The sequence below is a fragment of the Zootermopsis nevadensis genome, unplaced genomic scaffold (assembly GCF_977971745.1).
Source record: "Zootermopsis nevadensis isolate Lab colony 2312 unplaced genomic scaffold, Znev_1.0 Znev_ptg000017l, whole genome shotgun sequence".
Classification (NCBI taxonomy): Eukaryota; Metazoa; Arthropoda; class Insecta; order Blattodea; family Termopsidae; genus Zootermopsis; species Zootermopsis nevadensis.
The window spans coordinates 4,602,226-4,620,244 of record NW_028259149.1 but is presented as its reverse complement, the minus strand read 5'-3'; positions in this window follow the sequence as shown (position 1 = coordinate 4,620,244).

Sequence of the window (18,019 nt, the reverse complement as noted above, 5' to 3'; positions counted from 1 at the left end):
GTCTCATGTGCTGTGTCTCTCACGAACGCGGTCTGTGCCTCAAACGGTCTCTTACGTGACGTCTTCTCTAAGCCGAGGTGCGGGATGCAACACGTAATTCAGATACCTTGTTCGGCAGGGACACGGTCGGCCACACTTCGAGCCCTGCATAGGCCCGTTGTGCAGAATCCGCGGCAGTCAGCAAACGGAAAGGATAGAGGCAGAGTTCGGCATAGACAGGGTGAGGTATTCGCCGAGGTTGGCATGTATCTCTTGGTGAGAGTTTTAAAAAAATTCAAAATTTTGAAAATTTTCGAAAATTCAAAAAACGCTGGAAATTGTCTGAAAAGCGCACAAAACCCAAAAAAATTGAAAATTTTGAAAAAAATTTGAATGTGGAATTTTTCAAAATTTTTTGGTTTTGTGCGCTTTTTGGACAATTTCCAGCGTTTTTTGATTTTTCGAAAATTTTGAAAAAATTTCTTCCAAATTTCACCCCACCTTATGCAATGCAGGACAGATCGCCGTCATACTGTGTCTCATGTACTGTGTCTCTCACGAACGCGGTCTGTGCCTCACATGGTCTCTTACGTGACGTCTTCTATAAGCCGAGGTGCGGGATGCAACACGTAAGGCAGATACCTTGACCGGCAGGGACACGGTCGGCCACACTACGAGCCCTGCATAGGCCGGTTGTGCAGAAAACGAGGTAGTCAGCAATCGGAAAGGATAGAGGCAGAAACCGGCAGAGACAGGGTGAGGTATTCGCCGAGGTTGGCATGTATCTCTTGGTGAGAGTTCTGAAAAAAATTCAAAATTTCGAAAATTTTCGAAAATTCAAAAAAACGCTGGAAATTGTCTGAAAAGCGAACAAAAACAAAGAAATTTGAAAATTTTGAAAAAAATTTGAATGTGGAAATTTTCAAAAATTTTTGGTTTTGTGCGCTTTTTGGACAATTTCCAGCGTTTTTTGATTTTTCGAAAATTTTGAAAAAATTTCTTCCAAATTTCACCCCACCTTATGCAATGCAGGACAGATCGCGTCATACTGTGTCTCTCACGAACGCGGTCTGTGCCTCACACGGTCTCTTACGTGACGTCTTCTATAAGCCGAGGTGCGGGATGCAACACGTAAGGCAGATACCTTGACCGGCAGGGACAAGGTCGGCCACACTACGAGCCCTGCATAGGCCGGTTGTGCAGAAAACGAGGCAGTCAGCAATCGGAAAGGATAGAGGCAGAGTCCTGCAGAGACAGGGTGAGGTATTCGCCGAGGTTGGCATGTATCTCTTGGTGAGAGTTTTAAAAAAAATTCAAAATTTTGAAAATTTTCGAAAAATCAAAAAACCCTGGGAATTGTCTGAAAAGCGCACAAAACCCAAAAAAATTGAAAATTTTGAAAAAAATTTGAATGTGGAATTTTTCAAAAATTTTTGGTTTTGTGCGCTTTTTGGACAATTTCCAGCGTTTTTTGATTTTTCGAAAATTTTGAAAAAATTTCTTCCAAATTTCACCCCACCTTATGCAATGCAGGACAGATCGCCGTCATACTGTGTCTCATGTGCTGTGTCTCTCACGAACGCGGTCTGTGCCTCAAACGGTCTCTTACGTGACGTCTTCTCTAAGCCGAGGTGCGGGATGCAACACGTAAGGCAGATACCTTGTTCGGCAGGGACACGGTCGGCCACACTTCGAGCCCTGCATAGGCCCGTTGTGCAGAAACCGCGGCAGTCAGCAATCGGAAAGGATAGAGGCAGAGTCCGGCAGAGACAGGGTGAGGTATTCGCCGAGGTTGGCATGTATCTCTTGGTGAGAGTTTTAAAAAAAATTCAAAATTTTGAAAATTTTTGAAAATTCAAAAAACGCTGGAAATTGTCTGAAAAGCGCACAAAACCAAAAAAATTTTAAAAATTTTGAAAAAATTTGAATGTGGAATTTTTCAAAAAATTTTGGTTTTGTGCGCTTTTTGTACAATTTCCAGCGTTTTTTGATTTTTCGAAAATTTTGAAATTTTTTTTACCAAATTTCACCCCACCTTATGCAATGCAGGACAGAACGCCGTCATACTGTGTCTCATGTACTGTGTCTCTCACGAACGCGGTCTGTGCCTCACACGGTCTCTTACGTGACGTCTTCTATAAGCCGAGGTGCGGGATGCAACACGTAAGGCAGATACCTTGACCGGCAGGGACAAGATCGGCCACACTACGAGCCCTGTATAGGCCGGTTGTGCAGAAAACGAGGCAGTCAGCAATCGGAAAGGATAGAGGCAGAGTCCGGCAGAGACAGGGTGAGGTATTCGCCGAGGTTGGCATGTATCTCTTGGTGAGAGTTCTGAAAAAAATTCAAAATTTCGAAAATTTTCGAAAATTCAAAAAACGCTGGAAATTGTCTGAAAAGCGCACAAAACCAAAAAAAATTGAAAATTTTGAAAAAATTTGAATGTGGAATTTTTCAAAAAATTTTGGTTTTGTGCGCTTTTTGGACAATTTCCAGCGTTTTTTGATTTTTCGAAAATTTTGAAATTTTTTTTACCAAATTTCACCCCACCTTATGCAATGCAGGACAGAACGCCGTCATACTGTGTCTCTCACGAACGCGGTCTGTGCCTCACACGGTCTCTTACGTGACGTCTTCTATAAGCCGAGGTGCGGGATGCAACACGTAAGGCAGATACCTTGACCGGCAGGGACAAGGTCGGCCACACTACGAGCCCTGCATAGGCCGGTTGTGCAGAAAACGAGGCAGTCAGCAATCGGAAAGGATAGAGGCAGAGTCCGGCATAGACAGGGTGAGGTATTCGCCGAGGTTGGCATGTATCTCTTGGTGAGAGTTTTAAAAAAATTCAAAATTTTGAAAATTTTCGAAAATTCAAAAAACGCTGGAAATTGTCTGAAAAGCGCACAAAACCAAAAAAAATTGAAAATTTTGAAAAAAATTTGAATGTGGAATTTTTCAAAAATTTTTGGTTTTGTGCGCTTTTTGGACAATTTCCAGCGTTTTTTGATTTTTCGAAAATTTTGAAAAAAATTCTTCCAAATTTCACCCCACCTTATGCAATGCAGGACAGATCGCCGTCATACTGTGTCTCATGTACTGTGTCTCTCACGAACGCGGTCTGTGCCTCACATGGTCTCTTACGTGACGTCTTCTATAAGCCGAGGTGCGGGATGCAACACGTAAGGCAGATACCTTGACCGGCAGGGACACGGTCGGCCACACTACGATCCCTGCATAGGCCGGTTGTGCAGAAAACGAGGTAGTCAGCAATCGGAAAGGATAGAGGCAGAGTCCGGCAGAGACAGGGTGAGGTATTCGCCGAGGTTGGCATGTATCTCTTGGTGAGAGTTCTGAAAAAAATTCAAAATTTCGAAAATTTTCGAAAATTCAAAAAAACGCTGGAAATTGTCTGAAAAGCGAACAAAAACAAAGAAATTTGAAAATTTTGAAAAAAATTTGAATGTGGAAATTTTCAAAAATTTTTGGTTTTGTGCGCTTTTTGGACAATTTCCAGCGTTTTTTGATTTTTCGAAAATTTTGAAAAAATTTCTTCCAAATTTCACCCCACCTTGTGCAATGCAGGACAGATCGCCGTCATACTGTGTCTCTCACGAACGCGGTCTGTGCCTCACACGGTCTCTTACGTGACGTCTTCTATAAGCCGAGGTGCGGGATGCAACACGTAAGGCAGATACCTTGACCGGCAGGGACAAGGTCGGCCACACTACGAGCCCTGCATAGGCCGGTTGTGCAGAAAACGAGGCAGTCAGCAATCGGAAAGGATAGAGGCAGAGTCCGGCAGAGACAGGGTGAGGTATTCGCCGAGGTTGGCATGTATCTCTTGGTGAGAGTTTTAAAAAAAAATCAAAATTTTGAAAATTTTCGAAAAATCAAAAAACCCTGGAAATTGTCTGAAAAGCGCACAAAACCCAAAAAAATTGAAAATTTTGAAAAAAATTTGAATGTGGAATTTTTCAAAAATTTTTGGTTTTATGCGCCTTTTGGACAATTTCCAGCGTTTTTTGATTTTTCGAAAATTTTGAAAAAATGTCTTCCAAATTTCACCCCACCTTATGCAATGCAGGACAGATCGCCGTCATACTGTGTCTCTCACGAACGCGGTCTGTGCCTCACACGGTCTCTTACGTGACGTCTTCTATAAGCCGAGGTGCGGGATGCAACACGTAAGGCAGATACCTTGTTCGGCAGGGACACGGTCGGCCACACTTCGAGCCCTGCATAGGCCCGTTGTGCAGAAACCGCTTCAGTCAGCAAACGGAAAGGATAGAGGCAGAGTCCGGCATAGACAGGGTGAGGTATTCGCCGAGGTTGGCATGTATCTCTTGGTGAGAGTTTTAAAAAAATTCAAAATTTTGAAAATTTTCGAAAATTCAAAAAACGCTGGAAATTGTCTGAAATGCGCACAAAACCCAAAAAAATTGAAAATTTTGAAAAAAATTTGAATGTGGAATTTTTCAAAAATTTTTGGTTTTGTGCGCTTTTTGGACAATTTCCAGCGTTTTTTGATTTTTCGAAAATTTTGAAAAAATTTCTTCCAAATTTCACCCCACCTTATGCAATGCAGGACAGATCGCCGTCATACTGTGTCTCATGTGCTGTGTCTCTCACGAACGCGGTCTGTGCCTCAAACGGTCTCTTACGTGACGTCTTCTCTAAGCCGAGGTGCGGGATGCAACACGTAAGGCAGATACCTTGTTCGGCAGGGACACGGTCGGCCACACTTCGAGCCCTGCATAGGCCCGTTGTGCAGAAACCGCGGCAGTCAGCAATCGGAAAGGATAGAGGCAGAGTCCGGCAGAGACAGGGTGAGGTATTCGCCGAGGTTGGCATGTATCTCTTGGTGAGAGTTTTAAAAAAAATTCAAAATTTTGAAAATTTTTGAAAATTCAAAAAACGCTGGAAATTGTCTGAAAAGCGCACAAAACCAAAAAAATTTTAAAAATTTTGAAAAAATTTGAATGTGGAATTTTTCAAAAAATTTTGGTTTTGTGCGCTTTTTGTACAATTTCCAGCGTTTTTTGATTTTTCGAAAATTTTGAAATTTTTTTTACCAAATTTCACCCCACCTTATGCAATGCAGGACAGAACGCCGTCATACTGTGTCTCATGTACTGTGTCTCTCACGAACGCGGTCTGTGCCTCACACGGTCTCTTACGTGACGTCTTCTATAAGCCGAGGTGCGGGATGCAACACGTAAGGCAGATACCTTGACCGGCAGGGACAAGATCGGCCACACTACGAGCCCTGCATAGGCCGGTTGTGCAGAAAACGAGGCAGTCAGCAATCGGAAAGGATAGAGGCAGAGTCCGGCAGAGACAGGGTGAGGTATTCGCCGAGGTTGGCATGTATCTCTTGGTGAGAGTTCTGAAAAAAATTCAAAATTTCGAAAATTTTCGAAAATTCAAAAAACGCTGGAAATTGTCTGAAAAGCGCACAAAACCAAAAAAAATTGAAAATTTTGAAAAAATTTGAATGTGGAATTTTTCAAAAAATTTTGGTTTTGTGCGCTTTTTGGACAATTTCCAGCGTTTTTTGATTTTTCGAAAATTTTGAAAAAATTTCTTCCAAATTTCACCCCACCTTATGCAATGCAGGACAGATCGCCGTCATACTGTGTCTCATGTACTGTGTCTCTCATGAACGCGGTCTGTGCCTCAAACGGTCTCTTACGTGACGTCTTCTCTAAGCCGAGGTGCGGGATGCAACACGTAAGGCAGATACCTTGTTCGGCAGGGACACGGTCGGCCACACTTCGAGCCCTGCATAGGCCCGTTGTGCAGAAACCGCGGCAGTCAGCAAACGGAAAGGATAGAGGCAGAGTCCGGCATAGACAGGGTGAGGTATTCGCCGAGGTTGGCATGTATCTCTTGGTGAGAGTTTTAAAAAAATTCAAAATTTTGAAAATTTTCGAAAATTCAAAAAACGCTGGAAATTGTCTGAAAAGCGCACAAAATCCAAAAAAATTGAAAATTTTGAAAAAAATTTGAATGTGGAATTTTTCAAAAATTTTTGGTTTTGTGCGCTTTTTTTACAATTTCCAGCGTTTTTTGATTTTTCGAAAATTTTGAAAAAATTTCTTCCAAATTTCACCCCACCTTATGCAATGCAGGACAGAACGCCGTCATACTGTGTCTCATGTACTGTGTCTCTCACGAACGCGGTCTGTGCCTCACACGGTCTCTTACGTGACGTCTTCTATAAGCCGAGGTGCGGGATGCAACACGTAAGGCAGATACCTTGACCGGCAGGGACAAGGTCGGCCACACTACGAGCCCTGCATAGGCCGGTTGTGCAGAAAACGAGGCAGTCAGCAATCGGAAAGGATAGAGGCAGAGTCCGGCAGAGACATTGTGAGGTATTCGCCGAGGTTGGCATGTATCTCTTGGTGAGAGTTCTGAAAAAAATTCAAAATTTCGAAAATTTTCGAAAATTCAAAAAACGCTGGAAATTGTCTGAAAAGCGCACAAAACCAAAAAAAATTGAAAATTTTGAAAAAATTTGAATGTGGAATTTTTCAAAAAATTTTGGTTTTGTGCGCTTTTTGGACAATTTCCAGCGTTTTTTGATTTTTCGAAAATTTTGAAAAAATTTATTCCAAATTTCACCCCACCTTATGCAATGCAGGACAGATCGCCGTCATACTGTGTCTCATGTGCTGTGTCTCTCACGAACGCGGTCTGTGCCTCAAACGGTCTCTTACGTGACGTCTTCTCTAAGCCGAGGTGCGGGATGCAACACGTAAGGCAGATACCTTGTTCGGCAGGGACACGGTCGGCCACACTTCGAGCCCTGCATAGGCCCGTTGTGCAGAAACCGCGGCAGTCAGCAATCGGAAAGGATAGAGGCAGAGTCCGGCAGAGACAGGGTGAGGTATTCGCCGAGGTTGGCATGTATCTCTTGGTGAGAGTTTTAAAAAAAATTCAAAATTTTGAAAATTTTTGAAAATTCAAAAAACGCTGGAAATTGTCTGAAAAGCGCACAAAACCAAAAAAATTTGAAAATTTTGAAAAAATTTGAATGTGGAATTTTTCAAAAAATTTTGGTTTTGTGCGCTTTTTGGACAATTTCCAGCGTTTTTTGATTTTTCGAAAATTTTGAAATTTTTTTTACCAAATTTCACCCCACCTTATGCAATGCAGGACAGAACGCCGTCATACTGTGTCTCATGTACTGTGTCTCTCACGAACGCGGTCTGTGCCTCACACGGTCTCTTACGTGACGTCTTCTATAAGCCGAGGTGCGGGATGCAACACGTAAGGCAGATACCTTGACCGGCAGGGACAAGGTCGGCCACACTACGAGCCCTGCATAGGCCGGTTGTGCAGAAAACGAGGCAGTCAGCAATCGGAAAGGATAGAGGCAGAGTCCGGCATAGACAGGGTGAGGTATTCGCCGAGGTTGGCATGTATCTCTTGGTGAGAGTTTTAAAAAAATTCAAAATTTTGAAAATTTTCGAAAATTCAAAAAACGCTGGAAATTGTCTGAAAAGCGCACAAAACCAAAAAAAATTGAAAATTTTGAAAAAAATTTGAATGTGGAATTTTTCAAAAATTTTTGGTTTTGTGCGCTTTTTGGACAATTTCCAGCGTTTTTTGATTTTTCGAAAATTTTGAAAAAATTTCTTCCAAATTTCACCCCACCTTATGCAATGCAGGACAGATCGCCGTCATACTGTGTCTCATGTACTGTGTCTCTCACGAACGCGGTCTGTGCCTCACATGGTCTCTTACGTGACGTCTTCTATAAGCCGAGGTGCGGGATGCAACACGTAAGGCAGATACCTTGACCGGCAGGGACACGGTCGGCCACACTACGAGCCCTGCATAGGCCGGTTGTGCAGAAAACGAGGTAGTCAGCAATCGGAAAGGATAGAGGCAGAGTCCGGCAGAGACAGGGTGAGGTATTCGCCGAGGTTGGCATGTATCTCTTGGTGAGAGTTCTGAAAAAAATTCAAAATTTCGAAAATTTTCGAAAATTCAAAAAAACGCTGGAAATTGTCTGAAAAGCGAACAAAAACAAAGAAATTTGAAAATTTTGAAAAAAATTTGAATGTGGAAATTTTCAAAAATTTTTGGTTTTGTGCGCTTTTTGGACAATTTCCAGCGTTTTTTGATTTTTCGAAAATTTTGAAAAAATTTCTTCCAAATTTCACCCCACCTTGTGCAATGCAGGACAGATCGCCGTCATACTGTGTCTCTCACGAACGCGGTCTGTGCCTCACACGGTCTCTTACGTGACGTCTTCTATAAGCCGAGGTGCGGGATGCAACACGTAAGGCAGATACCTTGACCGGCAGGGACAAGGTCGGCCACACTACGAGCCCTGCATAGGCCGGTTGTGCAGAAAACGAGGCAGTCAGCAATCGGAAAGGATAGAGGCAGAGTCCGGCAGAGACAGGGTGAGGTATTCGCCGAGGTTGGCATGTATCTCTTGGTGAGAGTTTTAAAAAAAATTCAAAATTTTGAAAATTTTCGAAAAATCAAAAAACCCTGGAAATTGTCTGAAAAGCGCACAAAACCCAAAAAAATTGAAAATTTTGAAAAAAATTTGAATGTGGAATTTTTCAAAAATTTTTGGTTTTATGCGCTTTTTGGACAATTTCCAGCGTTTTTTGATTTTTCGAAAATTTTGAAAAAATGTCTTCCAAATTTCACCCCACCTTATGCAATGCAGGACAGATCGCCGTCATACTGTGTCTCTCACGAACGCGGTCTGTGCCTCACACGGTCTCTTACGTGACGTCTTCTATAAGCCGAGGTGCGGGATGCAACACGTAAGGCAGATACCTTGACCGGCAGGGACAAGGTCGGCCACACTACGAGCCCTGCGTAGGCCGGTTGTGCAGAAAACGAGGCAGTCAGCAATCGGAAAGGATAGAGGTAGAGTCCGGCAGAGACAGGGTGAGGTATTCGCCGAGGTTAGCATGTATCTCTTGGTGAGAGTTTTAAAAAAAATTCAAAATTTTGAAAATTTTCGAAAAATCAAAAAACCCTGGAAATTGTCTGAAAAGCGCACAAAACCAAAAAAAATTGAAAAAATTGAAAAAGTTTGAATGTGGAATTTTTCAAAAAATTTTGGTTTTGTGCGCTTTTTGGACAATTTCCAGCGTTATTTGATTTTTCGAAAATTTTGAAAAAATTTCTTCCAAATTTCACCCCACCTTATGCAATGCAGGACAGATCGCCGTCATACTGTGTCTCATGTACTGTGTCTCTCACGAACGCGGTCTGTGCCTCACACGGTCTCTTACGTGACGTCTTCTATAAGCCGAGGTGCGGGATGCAACACGTAAGGCAGATACCTTGTTCGGCAGGGACACGGTCGGCCACACTTCGAGCCCTGCATAGGCCCGTTGTGCAGAAACCGCGGCAGTCAGCAAACGGAAAGGATAGAGGCAGAGTCCGGCATAGACAGGGTGAGGTATTCGCCGAGGTTGGCATGTATCTCTTGGTGAGAGTTTTAAAAAAATTCAAAATTTTGAAAATTTTCGAAAATTAAAAAAACGCTGGAAATTGTCTGAAAAGCGCACAAAACCCAAAAAAATTGAAAATTTTGAAAAAATTTGAATGTGGAATTTTTCAAAAAATTTTGGTTTTGTGCGCTTTTTGGACAATTTCCAGCGTTATTTGATTTTTCGAAAATTTTGAAAAAATTTCTTCCAAATTTCACCCCACCTTATGCAATGCAGGACAGATCGCCGTCATACTGTGTCTCATGTGCTGTGTCTCTCACGAACGCGGTCTGTGCCTCAAACGGTCTCTTACGTGACGTCTTCTCTAAGCCGAGGTGCGGGATGCAACACGTAAGGCAGATACCTTGTTCGGCAGGGACACGGTCGGCCACACTTCGAGCCCTGCATAGGCCCGTTGTGCAGAAACCGCGGCAGTCAGCAATCGGAAAGGATAGAGGCAGAGTCCGGCAGAGACAGGGTGAGGTATTCGCCGAGGTTGGCATGTATCTCTTGGTGAGAGTTCTGAAAAAAATTCAAAATTTCGAAAATTTTCGAAAATTCAAAAAACGCTGGAAATTGTCTGAAAAGCGCACAAAACCAAAAAAAATTGAAAATTTTGAAAAAATTTGAATGTGGAATTTTTCAAAAAATTTTGGTTTTGTGCGCTTTTTGGACAATTTCCAGCGTTTTTTGATTTTTCGAAAATTTTGAAAAAATTTCTTCCAAATTTCACCCCACCTTATGCAATGCAGGACAGATCGCCGTCATACTGTGTCTCATGTGCTGTGTCTCTCACGAACGCGGTCTGTGCCTCAAACGGTCTCTTACGTGACGTCTTCTCTAAGCCGAGGTGCGGGATGCAACACGTAAGGCAGATACCTTGACCGGCAGGGACACGGTCGGCCACACTACGAGCCCTGCATAGGCCGGTTGTGCAGAAAACGAGGTAGTCAGCAATCGGAAAGGATAGAGGCAGAGTCCGGCAGAGACAGGGTGAGGTATTCGCCGAGGTTGGCATGTATCTCTTGGTGAGAGTTCTGAAAAAAATTCAAAATTTCGAAAATTTTCGAAAATTCAAAAAAACGCTGGAAATTGTCTGAAAAGCGAACAAAAACAAAGAAATTTGAAAATTTTGAAAAAAATTTGAATGTGGAAATTTTCAAAAATTTTTGGTTTTGTGCGCTTTTTGGACAATTTCCAGCGTTTTTTGATTTTTCGAAAATTTTGAAAAAATTTCTTCCAAATTTCACCCCACCTTGTGCAATGCAGGACAGATCGCCGTCATACTGTGTCTCTCACGAACGCGGTCTGTGCCTCACACGGTCTCTTACGTGACGTCTTCTATAAGCCGAGGTGCGGGATGCAACACGTAAGGCAGATACCTTGACCGGCAGGGACAAGGTCGGCCACACTACGAGCCCTGCATAGGCCGGTTGTGCAGAAAACGAGGCAGTCAGCAATCGGAAAGGATAGAGGCAGAGTCCGGCAGAGACAGGGTGAGGTATTCGCCGAGGTTGGCATGTATCTCTTGGTGAGAGTTTTAAAAAAAATTCAAAATTTTGAAAATTTTCGAAAAATCAAAAAACCCTGGAAATTGTCTGAAAAGCGCACAAAACCCAAAAAAATTGAAAATTTTGAAAAAAATTTGAATGTGGAATTTTTCAAAAATTTTTGGTTTTATGCGCTTTTTGGACAATTTCCAGCGTTTTTTGATTTTTCGAAAATTTTGAAAAAATGTCTTCCAAATTTCACCCCACCTTATGCAATGCAGGACAGATCGCCGTCATACTGTGTCTCTCACGAACGCGGTCTGTGCCTCACACGGTCTCTTACGTGACGTCTTCTATAAGCCGAGGTGCGGGATGCAACACGTAAGGCAGATACCTTGACCGGCAGGGACAAGGTCGGCCACACTACGAGCCCTGCGTAGGCCGGTTGTGCAGAAAACGAGGCAGTCAGCAATCGGAAAGGATAGAGGTAGAGTCCGGCAGAGACAGGGTGAGGTATTCGCCGAGGTTAGCATGTATCTCTTGGTGAGAGTTTTAAAAAAAATTCAAAATTTTGAAAATTTTCGAAAAATCAAAAAACCCTGGAAATTGTCTGAAAAGCGCACAAAACCAAAAAAAATTGAAAAAATTGAAAAAGTTTGAATGTGGAATTTTTCAAAAAATTTTGGTTTTGTGCGCTTTTTGGACAATTTCCAGCGTTTTTTGATTTTTCGAAAATTTTGAAAAAATGTCTTCCAAATTTCACCCCACCTTATGCAATGCAGGACAGATCGCCGTCATACTGTGTCTCATGTACTGTGTCTCTCACGAACGCGGTCTGTGCCTCACACGGTCTCTTACGTGACGTCTTCTATAAGCCGAGGTGCGGGATGCAACACGTAAGGCAGATACCTTGTTCGGCAGGGACACGGTCGGCCACACTTCGAGCCCTGCATAGGCCCGTTGTGCAGATACCGCGGCAGTCAGCAAACGGAAAGGATAGAGGCAGAGTCCGGCATAGACAGGGTGAGGTATTCGCCGAGGTTGGCATGTATCTCTTGGTGAGAGTTTTAAAAAAATTCAAAATTTTGAAAATTTTCGAAAATTAAAAAAACGCTGGAAATTGTCTGAAAAGCGCACAAAACCCAAAAAAATTGAAAATTTTGAAAAAATTTGAATGTGGAATTTTTCAAAAAATTTTGGTTTTGTGCGCTTTTTGGACAATTTCCAGCGTTATTTGATTTTTCGAAAATTTTGAAAAAATTTCTTCCAAATTTCACCCCACCTTATGCAATGCAGGACAGATCGCCGTCATACTGTGTCTCATGTGCTGTGTCTCTCACGAACGCGGTCTGTGCCTCAAACGGTCTCTTACGTGACGTCTTCTCTAAGCCGATGTGCGGGATGCAACACGTAAGGCAGATACCTTGTTCGGCAGGGACACGGTCGGCCACACTTCGAGCCCTGCATAGGCCCGTTGTGCAGAAACCGCGGCAGTCAGCAATCGGAAAGGATAGAGGCAGAGTCCGGCAGAGACAGGGTGAGGTATTCGCCGAGGTTGGCATGTATCTCTTGGTGAGAGTTCTGAAAAAAATTCAAAATTTCGAAAATTTTCGAAAATTCAAAAAACGCTGGAAATTGTCTGAAAAGCGCACAAAACCAAAAAAAATTGAAAATTTTGAAAAAATTTGAATGTGGAATTTTTCAAAAAATTTTGGTTTTGTGCGCTTTTTGGACAATTTCCAGCGTTTTTTGATTTTTCGAAAATTTTGAAAAAATTTCTTCCAAATTTCACCCCACCTTATGCAATGCAGGACAGATCGCCGTCATACTGTGTCTCATGTGCTGTGTCTCTCACGAACGCGGTCTGTGCCTCAAACGGTCTCTTACGTGACGTCTTCTCTAAGCCGAGGTGCGGGATGCAACACGTAAGGCAGATACCTTGTTCGGCAGGGACACGGTCGGCCACACTTCGAGCCCTGCATAGGCCCGTTGTGCAGAAACCGCGGCAATCAGCAAACGGAAAGGATAGAGGCAGAGTCCGGCATAGACAGGGTGAGGTATTCGCCGAGGTTGGCATGTATCTCTTGGTGAGAGTTTTAAAAAAATTCAAAATTTTGAAAATTTTCGAAAATTCAAAAAACGCTGGAAATTGTCTGAAAAGCGCACAAAACCCAAAAAAATTGAAAATTTTGAAAAAAATTTGAATGTGGAATTTTTCAAAAATTTTTGGTTTTGTGCGCTTTTTGGACAATTTCCAGCGTTTTTTGATTTTTCGAAAATTTTGAAAAAATTTCTTCCAAATTTCACCCCACCTTATGCAATGCAGGACAGATCGCCGTCATACTGTGTCTCATGTACTGTGTCTCTCACGAACGCGGTCTGTGCCTCACATGGTCTCTTACGTGACGTCTTCTATAAGCCGAGGTGCGGGATGCAACACGTAAGGCAGATACCTTGACCGGCAGGGACACGGTCGGCCACACTACGAGCCCTGCATAGGCCGGTTGTGCAGAAAACGAGGTAGTCAGCAATCGGAAAGGATAGAGGCAGAGTCCGGCAGAGACAGGGTGAGGTATTCGCCGAGGTTGGCATGTATCTCTTGGTGAGAGTTCTGAAAAAAATTCAAAATTTCGAAAATTTTCGAAAATTCAAAAAAACGCTGGAAATTGTCTGAAAAGCGAACAAAAACAAAGAAATTTGAAAATTTTGAAAAAAATTTGAATGTGGAAATTTTCAAAAATTTTTGGTTTTGTGCGCTTTTTGGACAATTTCCAGCGTTTTTTGATTTTTCGAAAATTTTGAAATTTTTTTTACCAAATTTCACCCCACCTTATGCAATGCAGGACAGAACGCCGTCATACTGTGTCTCATGTACTGTCTCTCTCACGAACGCGGTCTGTGCCTCACACGGTCTCTTACGTGACGTCTTCTATAAGCCGAGGTGCGGGATGCAACACGTAAGGCAGATACCTTGACCGGCAGGGACAAGGTCGGCCACACTACGAGCCCTGCATAGGCCGGTTGTGCAGAAAACGAGGCAGTCAGCAATCGGAAAGGATAGAGGCAGAGTCCGGCAGAGACATTGTGAGGTATTCGCCGAGGTTGGCATGTATCTCTTGGTGAGAGTTCTGAAAAAAATTCAAAATTTCGAAAATTTTCGAAAATTCAAAAAACGCTGGAAATTGTCTGAAAAGCGCACAAAACCAAAAAAAATTGAAAATTTTGAAAAAATTTGAATGTGGAATTTTTCAAAAAAATTTGGTTTTGTGCGCTTTTTGGACAATTTCCAGCGTTTTTTGATTTTTCGAAAATTTTGAAAAAATTTCTTCCAAATTTCACCCCACCTTATGCAATGCAGGACAGATCGCCGTCATACTGTGTCTCATGTGCTGTGTCTCTCACGAACGCGGTCTGTGCCTCAAACGGTCTCTTACGTGACGTCTTCTCTAAGCCGAGGTGCGGGATGCAACACGTAAGGCAGATACCTTGTTCTGCAGGGACACGGTCGGCCACACTTCGAGCCCTGCATAGGCCCGTTGTGCAGAAACCGCGGCAGTCAGCAATCGGAAAGGATAGAGGCAGAGTCCGGCAGAGACAGGGTGAGGTATTCGCCGAGGTTGGCATGTATCTCTTGGTGAGAGTTTTAAAAAAAATTCAAAATTTTGAAAATTTTTGAAAATTCAAAAAACGCTGGAAATTGTCTGAAAAGCGCACAAAACCAAAAAAATTTGAAAATTTTGAAAAAATTTGAATGTTGAATTTTTCAAAAAATTTTGGTTTTGTGCGCTTTTTGGACAATTTCCAGCGTTCTTTGATTTTTCGAAAATTTTGAAATTTTTTTTACCAAATTTCACCCCACCTTATGCAATGCAGGACAGAACGCCGTCATACTGTGTCTCATGTACTGTGTCTCTCACGAACGCGGTCTGTGCCTCACACGGTCTCTTACGTGACGTCTTCTATAAGCCGAGGTGCGGGATGCAACACGTAAGGCAGATACCTTGACCGGCAGGGACAAGGTCGGCCACACTACGAGCCCTGCATAGGCCGGTTGTGCAGAAAACGAGGCAGTCAGCAATCGGAAAGGATAGAGGCAGAGTCCGGCAGAGACATTGTGAGGTATTCGCCGAGGTTGGCATGTATCTCTTGGTGAGAGTTCTGAAAAAAATTCAAAATTTCGAAAATTTTCGAAAATTCAAAAAACGCTGGAAATTGTCTGAAAAGCGCACAAAACCAAAAAAAATTGAAAATTTTGAAAAAATTTGAATGTGGAATTTTTCAAAAAATTTTGGTTTTGTGCGCTTTTTGGACAATTTCCAGCGTTTTTTGATTTTTCGAAAATTTTGAAAAAATTTCTTCCAAATTTCACCCCACCTTATGCAATGCAGGACAGATCGCCGTCATACTGTGTCTCATGTGCTGTGTCTCTCACGAACGCGGTCTGTGCCTCACACGGTCTCTTACGTGACGTCTTCTCTAAGCCGAGGTGCGGGATGCAACACGTAAGGCAGATACCTTGTTCGGCAGGGACACGGTCGGCCACACTTCGAGCCCTGCATAGGCCCGTTGTGCAGAAACCGCGGCAATCAGCAAACGGAAAGGATAGAGGCAGAGTCCGGCATAGACAGGGTGAGGTATTCGCCGAGGTTGGCATGTATCTCTTGGTGAGAGTTTTAAAAAAATTCAAAATTTTGAAAATTTTCGAAAATTCAAAAAACGCTGGAAATTGTCTGAAAAGCGCACAAAACCCAAAAAAATTGAAAATTTTGAAAAAAATTTGAATGTGGAATTTTTCAAAAATTTTTGGTTTTGTGCGCTTTTTGGACAATTTCCAGCGTTTTTTGATTTTTCGAAAATTTTGAAAAAATTTCTTCCAAATTTCACCCCACCTTATGCAATGCAGGACAGATCGCCGTCATACTGTGTCTCATGTACTGTGTCTCTCACGAACGCGGTCTGTGCCTCACATGGTCTCTTACGTGACGTCTTCTATAAGCCGAGGTGCGGGATGCAACACGTAAGGCAGATACCTTGACCGGCAGGGACACGGTCGGCCACACTACGAGCCCTGCATAGGCCGGTTGTGCAGAAAACGAGGTAGTCAGCAATCGGAAAGGATAGAGGCAGAGTCCGGCAGAGACAGGGTGAGGTATTCGCCGAGGTTGGCATGTATCTCTTGGTGAGAGTTCTGAAAAAAATTCAAAATTTCGAAAATTTTCGAAAATTCAAAAAAACGCTGGAAATTGTCTGAAAAGCGAACAAAAACAAAGAAATTTGAAAATTTTGAAAAAAATTTGAATGTGGAAATTTTCAAAAATTTTTGGTTTTGTGCGCTTTTTGGACAATTTCCAGCGTTTTTTGATTTTTCGAAAATTTTGAAAAAATTTCTTCCAAATTTCACCCCACCTTGTGCAATGCAGGACAGATCGCCGTCATACTGTGTCTCTCACGAACGCGGTCTGTGCCTCACACGGTCTCTTACGTGACGTCTTCTATAAGCCGAGGTGCGGGATGCAACACGTAAGGCACATACCTTGACCGGCAGGGACAAGGTCGGCCACACTACGAGCCCTGCGTAGGCCGGTTGTGCAGAAAACGAGGCAGTCAGCAATCGGAAAGGATAGAGGCAGAGTCCGGCAGAGACAGGGTGAGGTATTCGCCGAGGTTGGCATGTATCTCTTGGTGAGAGTTTTAAAAAAAATTCAAAATTTTGAAAATTTTCGAAAAATCAAAAAACCCTGGAAATTGTCTGAAAAGCGCACAAAACCAAAAAAAATTGAAAAAATTGAAAAAGTTTGAATGTGGAATTTTTCAAAAAATTTTGGTTTTGTGCGCTTTTTGGACAATTTCCAGCGTTTTTTGATTTTTCGAAAATTTTGAAAAAATGTCTTCCAAATTTCACCCCACCTTATGCAATGCAGGACAGATCGCCGTCATACTGTGTCTCATGTACTGTGTCTCTCACGAACGCGGTCTGTGCCTCACACGGTCTCTTACGTGACGTCTTCTATAAGCCGAGGTGCGGGATGCAACACGTAAGGCAGATACCTTGTTCGGCAGGGACACGGTCGGCCACACTTCGAGCCCTGCATAGGCCCGTTGTGCAGAAACCGCGGCAGTCAGCAAACGGAAAGGATAGAGGCAGAGTCCGGCATAGACAGGGTGAGGTATTCGCCGAGGTTGGCATGTATCTCTTGGTGAGAGTTTTAAAAAAATTCAAAATTTTGAAAATTTTCGAAAATTAAAAAAACGCTGGAAATTGTCTGAAAAGCGCACAAAACCCAAAAAAATTGAAAATTTTGAAAAAATTTGAATGTGGAATTTTTCAAAAAATTTTGGTTTTGTGCGCTTTTTGGACAATTTCCAGCGTTATTTGATTTTTCGAAAATTTTGAAAAAATTTCTTCCAAATTTCACCCCACCTTATGCAATGCAGGACAGATCGCCGTCATACTGTGTCTCATGTGCTGTGTCTCTCACGAACGCGGTCTGTGCCTCAAACGGTCTCTTACGTGACGTCTTCTCTAAGCCGATGTGCGGGATGCAACACGTAAGGCAGATACCTTGTTCGGCAGGGACACGGTCGGCCACACTTCGAGCCCTGCATAGGCCCGTTGTGCAGAAACGAGGCAGTCAGCAATCGGAAAGGATAGAGGCAGAGTCCGGCAGAGACATTGTGAGGTATTCGCCGAGGTTGGCATGTATCTCTTGGTGAGAGTTCTGAAAAAAATTCAAAATTTCGAAAATTTTCGAAAATTCAAAAAACGCTGGAAATTGTCTGAAAAGCGCAGAAAACCAAAAAAAATTGAAAATTTTGAAAAAATTTGAATGTGGAATTTTTCAAAAAATTTTGGTTTTGTGCGCTTTTTGGACAATTTCCAGCGTTTTTTGATTTTTCGAAAATTTTGAAAAAATTTCTTCCAAATTTCACCCCACCTTATGCAATGCAGGACAGATCGCCGTCATACTGTGTCTCATGTGCTGTGTCTCTCACGAACGCGGTCTGTGCCTCAAACGGTCTCTTACGTGACGTCTTCTCTAAGCCGAGGTGCGGGATGCAACACGTAAGGCAGATACC